The following is a 6,000-nucleotide window of genomic DNA, read 5'->3' as shown; positions in this document are numbered from 1 at the left end:
TTATATTACACACATATACACACACATTCTACTGAGTTTACTCAATGTTGTTTGTAACATAATGCATGTGTTCAGTACTTATTACCTAAGATGAGATAACTGAATAATCAATCAGAATGTTCCTCTAGAAAACTGATTCCCTCTTTCTCAGCAGCCATTGACAGCCTGTAGTTCATCATCTAGACTGAGTTGTCGATTGCGTTGGGTGGGTTACTCAGTCTAGGAGTCGTAACCCACCCTGCAATCAGTTCTTCCATGGTCACGGAGGGGTGCTATCTGGAAGAGAATGGGCTAGAAAAGAAGGAGAAGGCCATGCTAAGTTTGTCACAGCCTCCATTTATTAGGGTCCTGGTTGCTGCTTATATAGCCCCTGGATGAGGGCTTGGGGGGCAGGGCACGGGATCCTGGTCACATAGGCCAGGAGGTTACTTTCGGTCAGATAGGCCAAGAAGTTACGAGTTGCCACACCTAGTTCTCTGGATAGCTAGAATGTGAGGCAGGTTATGCTAACAGATAACCGCTAATTGGGTATGGGGTAGGTTGTCAATAGAACGATTCTTAACATAATTATGGGTGTGGGGTTCTCTGCAGGTGATGGCTCCTGTAATGATTTTTAGGAGGGAAATGGCTCCTCACATTGAGTTTTGTGAAACGTCCCTCATTCGTGTTGATACATCAACTGTTGTTGTTATTTTAAAACTTGTTTAGGCAATCATATTGTTAAGATTTCATGAGGAAGCTTCTTTCTCATATCTTAAAGGCACTATCTTTTAACAAGCATCCAGGTCCACTAGGCAGTGGAATTTTCAGAATATCTAAGGGATATACAATTTATTGAACACCTGGAAAGATGTGGACAGTCTTGTCAGTAAGGAAGTTAGTCATAGTGCAATAAGGACTAAACCATATTGGTGAGGATCACCATGCCTGAAATGCCTAAGTACCATGTATAGAGCTGAGTAAAGCATTATACCTTTGTCTCAAAAGCTGATCTGACATTGAAGAATGTCAGATTGTCAAGAAGTTCAAGAACTGTGAATCTCGAGCCGGGCGATGGTGGCGCACACCTTTAATCCCAGCACTCAGGATGCAGAGGCAGGCGGATCTCTGTGAGTTCGAGACCAGCCTGGTCTACAGAGCTAGTTCCAGGACAGGCTCCAAAGCTACAGAGAAATCCTGTCTCGAAAAACCAAAAAAAAAAAAGAATAACTGTGAATCTCTAAAGAAATCTCTATCAACTGGCCAAGCAACCAAGAGTGGGAAGGTAGACCAGATAGCATAACAAAGCTGATATTGTCACAGGCTTCTAAATATTTTACTTCTATCTAAACATTTTATATAGCAGTTTTTCAAATACAAATTATAATAATATCTCTCATTCTATTATTTTAATTTTGTTTTTTTTTCTAAAATATGATGGAATCAATGTAGGCTAAATTCCCCCTTGGAGTTGATTCTTGATTCTTAGAATTTCACTGCTTTCAGGAGAGTTCACATTAACATGGAGCTATAGGTTTGTGATAATATAGTTCTATCTATATTTGTGTATTCTAACTTTCCTTGTTAATAGAAGAGTGGCTGTAAAATGCCATTCAATGTATAATATGATATGATAGATATATGCTTACTATATCAAAATAATTAAGTCATGTTTTACCAGCATAGTTAGTTTTTCATCATATACGTACGACTTTTGTTTTTGGCTAAAATTCACAAATATGCATCTTTAATAATTTATAATTGATAAAATTCCTACTCCTAAAATATAAATGTTTAAATCTACATATTAAGTTTAATCTTTGTCTTTACATTGAATGGTTGGTCCTTTCTGAGTCAGTTTACTCCCATGTAGAATCATTTGGTTCTGGTTCAAAGTAGGCTGACACCTGATAATAAAGGTTTTTACTGTAGACTTTATGAAATAATTGAAGTTAATTAATGCAAGATCCACCAATAGCAACAATAATACCTCTCACGTGACAGTTTACCAGTGGGGGGAAAAATCTCTCATTTACCAACATTGTATTTAGATGCTCAGCTTAATTTTGACCTCAGTGTAAAAGGAACCTACTTCCTGTTCTCTATTGAAATCATAAACATCACAATAAAGCAGGTTGTGAATTGCTGCTTGTTTTTTTTTTTTCTTTTTTTCTTTTCTTTTTATTTGGCTTTTTTATTTTTTTTTATTTATTTATTTATTTATTAAAGATTTCTGTCTCTTCCCCACCGCCGCCTCCCCTTTCCCTCCCCCTCCCCCAATCAAGTCCCCCTCCCTCGTCAGCCCAAAAAGCAATCAGGGTTCCCTGCCCTGTGGGAAGTCCAAGGACCACCCACCTAAGCAGGGAAACAAGCTACAGTATAGACTGATGCTATATTATGTAAGTGATGTTATATTCTGGCTGGCTCTATGCTCCTTTCTTGCTGTAGGAATCCTTTATGCCAAATGTGTATGGTAATAGTATTCAACAATAATAATCCAAAACCCTGGTAACTACTTAGAGCAACAGTGACTGAGTACCCATTAGTGACACTAAGTTAATGGCAAACAAATGCTATGAAGTCAAAGCCTGAAATTAACTGAATGCTGTGATTACTTCATCTGTTGGTCAGTTTAGTGGCCAACATCCAAGAGACTGAGGCAAGAGAACGAGAAATTCAAGGTCAGCCTAGGCTACATAGCGAGGCACTATACAGCAAAGTAATGAATGGTAAAACTAGAGGCTGATAAAGGGGAGGATACTCTTCTCCTGGAAGGACCATTTGAATAAGCAGAGACCACTCTACATAGATCCCAAAGCCACCTCTCTCGGATACATTATGATCTGCTATTTCCAAGCATGGAGGTGGAAGCTATCTTTATACTAAATGTTTGAGAGCTGTCGTAGTAGGATTTCTGTTGCTGTTAAGAGACACCATGTCCAATGCAACTCTTATAAAGGAAAACATTTAATTAAGGTAGCATCTTACAGTTTCAGTAATTTAGTCTATTATCATCACGGAAGAGAGCATAGCGGTGTGCATGTAGAAATGGTGCTATAGAAGGAGCATTGATGATATGACCATTGCTATGCAGTCAACAGGAAGTAGACTGAAATACTGGGTAGTATCTTGAGCATGTGTGAGACATGAAAGCCTATCCCAGCAGTGATACACTTCCTCCAATAAGGCCATACGGACTTCAGAGGGGTTACACCTCCTAGTAGTGCCACTTTCTTTCAAACTTCCACATTCTACTCCCTAACCCCCAAAGGCTTGTAGCTATATCGTAATATAAATTGGTAAAAAGTCTAACTTCAAAGGTCCCCATATTCTTTAACAGTCTCAAGCTCATTTAAAAATGCAAAGTTCAAAGTCACTTCTGATATTCATACAATCTCTTAACTACAGTCACCCATAAATTCACAATCAAAAAGCTAATCATAGACTTCCACCATAAAATGGCACAGGATATACATTACCATCCCAGGATATAGGAAAGGGAGCATAACAAGCAAATACTGGACCAAAGTCAGATCAACAACCAGCTAATCAGACTCCAAGCTTTGCTTCTCCATGTCTGATGTCAAAGCACTCTTCAGATCTCCAACTTCTTTCAGGTTTGTTGAATGCAAAACACTTCCAATTTTGGGCTGCTTCCCCCTTTCTGTTAGCATCTTTTGTAGGCAGATATTCCATAGCTATGGAAGGCACTGCCAATATCTTGCTGTCTCTAAGGCAATCTAGGCTTCAACCTCACAGCTCCACACAATGGCATCTCTACACTTCCATTCAAGGACAACCCTGACACATGCTTGGCCTCAGTTGCTTTTCATAGTATTGGGGGCAAATTTTATAACACCCCTTTCTATCCTTAACTCTAGAACCACATGAACAAAGTTGCCAAGTTCTGCTGTTTACTGAGGCTGGCATATGCCCCCCGGCCCCCTGTTTCAATTGCATCTTCACCAGATTTCTGTCCTTCACTGCCTAAGGTTTGCTGTCCTGAAACTGGATCTCTAGACTAGGCTGGCTTGAAACACAGAAATATGCCAACCTCTCCATTCTGAGTGCTGGAATTTTTTTAATTTATTTTAATTGAGCTCTACATTTTTCTCTGATCCATTCCCTGTCTCTTCCCTCCCCCTTCAACCCTCTCCCAAGGTCCCTGTGCTCCCAATTTACTCAGAAGATCTTGTCTTGTTCTACTACTATAGTTTAGAGCGAAGTGAGTCTCTCTTGGGGTCCTCATTGGTGTCTAGGTTCTCTGGGATTGTGATTTGTGAGCTATGTTTTTGTTTGTTTATTTTATGTTTAAAAACCACTTATGAGTAAGTACATGTGATAATTGTCTTTCAGGATCTGGATTATCTCACTCAAAATGATGTTTTCTAGCTCTATCCATTTTCCTGCAAAATTCAAGATGTCATTAGTTTTTTCTGTTGTGTAGTACTCCATTGTGTAAATGTACCAACTGCTGGAATTAAAGGCATGCATCACCAGACATAATTCTAAGATTTTTTTTTAAGTTTCTTTTCACAACTTGGAAACTGCAGTTGAGTGGGATCTTGCCCTGAGGCCACCACTCCCTTTATTACATTTCTTAATCATTTTGTCTCCTTGGCCACAGAAATTAGCTCCATTCCACTACCTGGTACTCTTTTTCTTCTCAAAATTTACATTTTGTAATTTACTGTGCTCAGCTTGCTTCATTTCATTATAAATCTGCATTAGCATTGCTACTAATGACCACACAACAGAGCCTATACTAAGCTATTTTGATAATTCTTCTGCCAAGGAATTAATCTAAAAACTCATCACTTTAGCAGACTTTTCAGACAAGGGCAAAAGGCAGCCACTGTCTTCACCAATGTATCATAAGAATGATCTCTAGGAAGGGCACTAAAATTCTTTTCCTCTAAAACATCTTGAGTAATCCTCCCACAATTCAAGTAGCTCTTAGCACTACTGTTTTCCATGCTTTTACTAGTATGGCCCTTTAAACAGTCCTTAAAGCCTTCTACTAACTTCCCAAACCCAAAATACCAAAGTCCAAATTCCTCCCAATAATGCATGATCAGGGCTATCACAAGAATACCTCAGTCCCTGGTACCAACCTCTATCTTATTTAGGATTTCTGTTGCTCTGAAAAGATACCATGACCACAGCAACTCTTACAAAGCAAAAATTAATTTGGGTGGCCACTTACAGTTTCAGAGGGTTAGTCCAAGATCATGATGACAGCGAGCAGAGAAGCAGGCAGGTAGATGGTACTGGAAAAGGAGCTGCTACATTTTGATATGCAGACAACAAGAAGTAGACTGGAACACTGGGCAGCATATATGAGACCTTAAAGCCTGCCCCCATAGTGACACACTTCTCCAAAAATGTCATCCCTACTCCAACAAGAAACTGTGTTCTAATAGTGCCACTCCCTTTGGGGACCATTTTCTTTCAAACCATAATAAAAGCACAAAGGATGAAACTCTGTAGACATCTGCAGTCTAATGAGTCATTGTTTTTAATAAAATGGCCTTGAAGTCTGTGAATTTAATCTACCCATCCGTTACCATAACCCAATCAGTGAAGATGCTATCTATAGCAAGCTAGAAACAGACTAATCATGTATAGCCTAGATACATGACCTCGTAACAGGGACATTTTAGGTTGACAAAAAGCATATAAAACTAGAATGCATTTTGAGGTTTTATATCAGTTACATGGGGATAGGCAGTATTTAACTTAGTATGAAAATGACTAAAGTCGTATTTGAATTTAACCTCAGAAATGTTACTTAATTTAAAACTATGCTTTTAAAAGGAGTAATTTCTTAAGCACTAGAACTTCACTCTCTGTTCTTATTTTAAAACGTTTGATAAATTTCCTTTTCAAAATACTGACTGATGTCATTGTAACTTTAATATTCAAATTCATATGTTTTTGACAACACTTCCTTCAAGAGAAATTTGTTAGTTCTACAAAACACATAATAAAAGACAAATTTATGAGCGGTTATTAAGAAAC

Source organism: Alexandromys fortis, unplaced genomic scaffold (genome assembly GCF_014885135.2).
Source record: "Alexandromys fortis isolate MF-2015 unplaced genomic scaffold, M_Fortis_MF-2015_v1.1 scaffold_7, whole genome shotgun sequence".
Lineage (NCBI taxonomy): Eukaryota > Metazoa > Chordata > Mammalia > Rodentia > Cricetidae > Alexandromys > Alexandromys fortis.
This window is presented reverse-complemented; position numbering follows the sequence as displayed.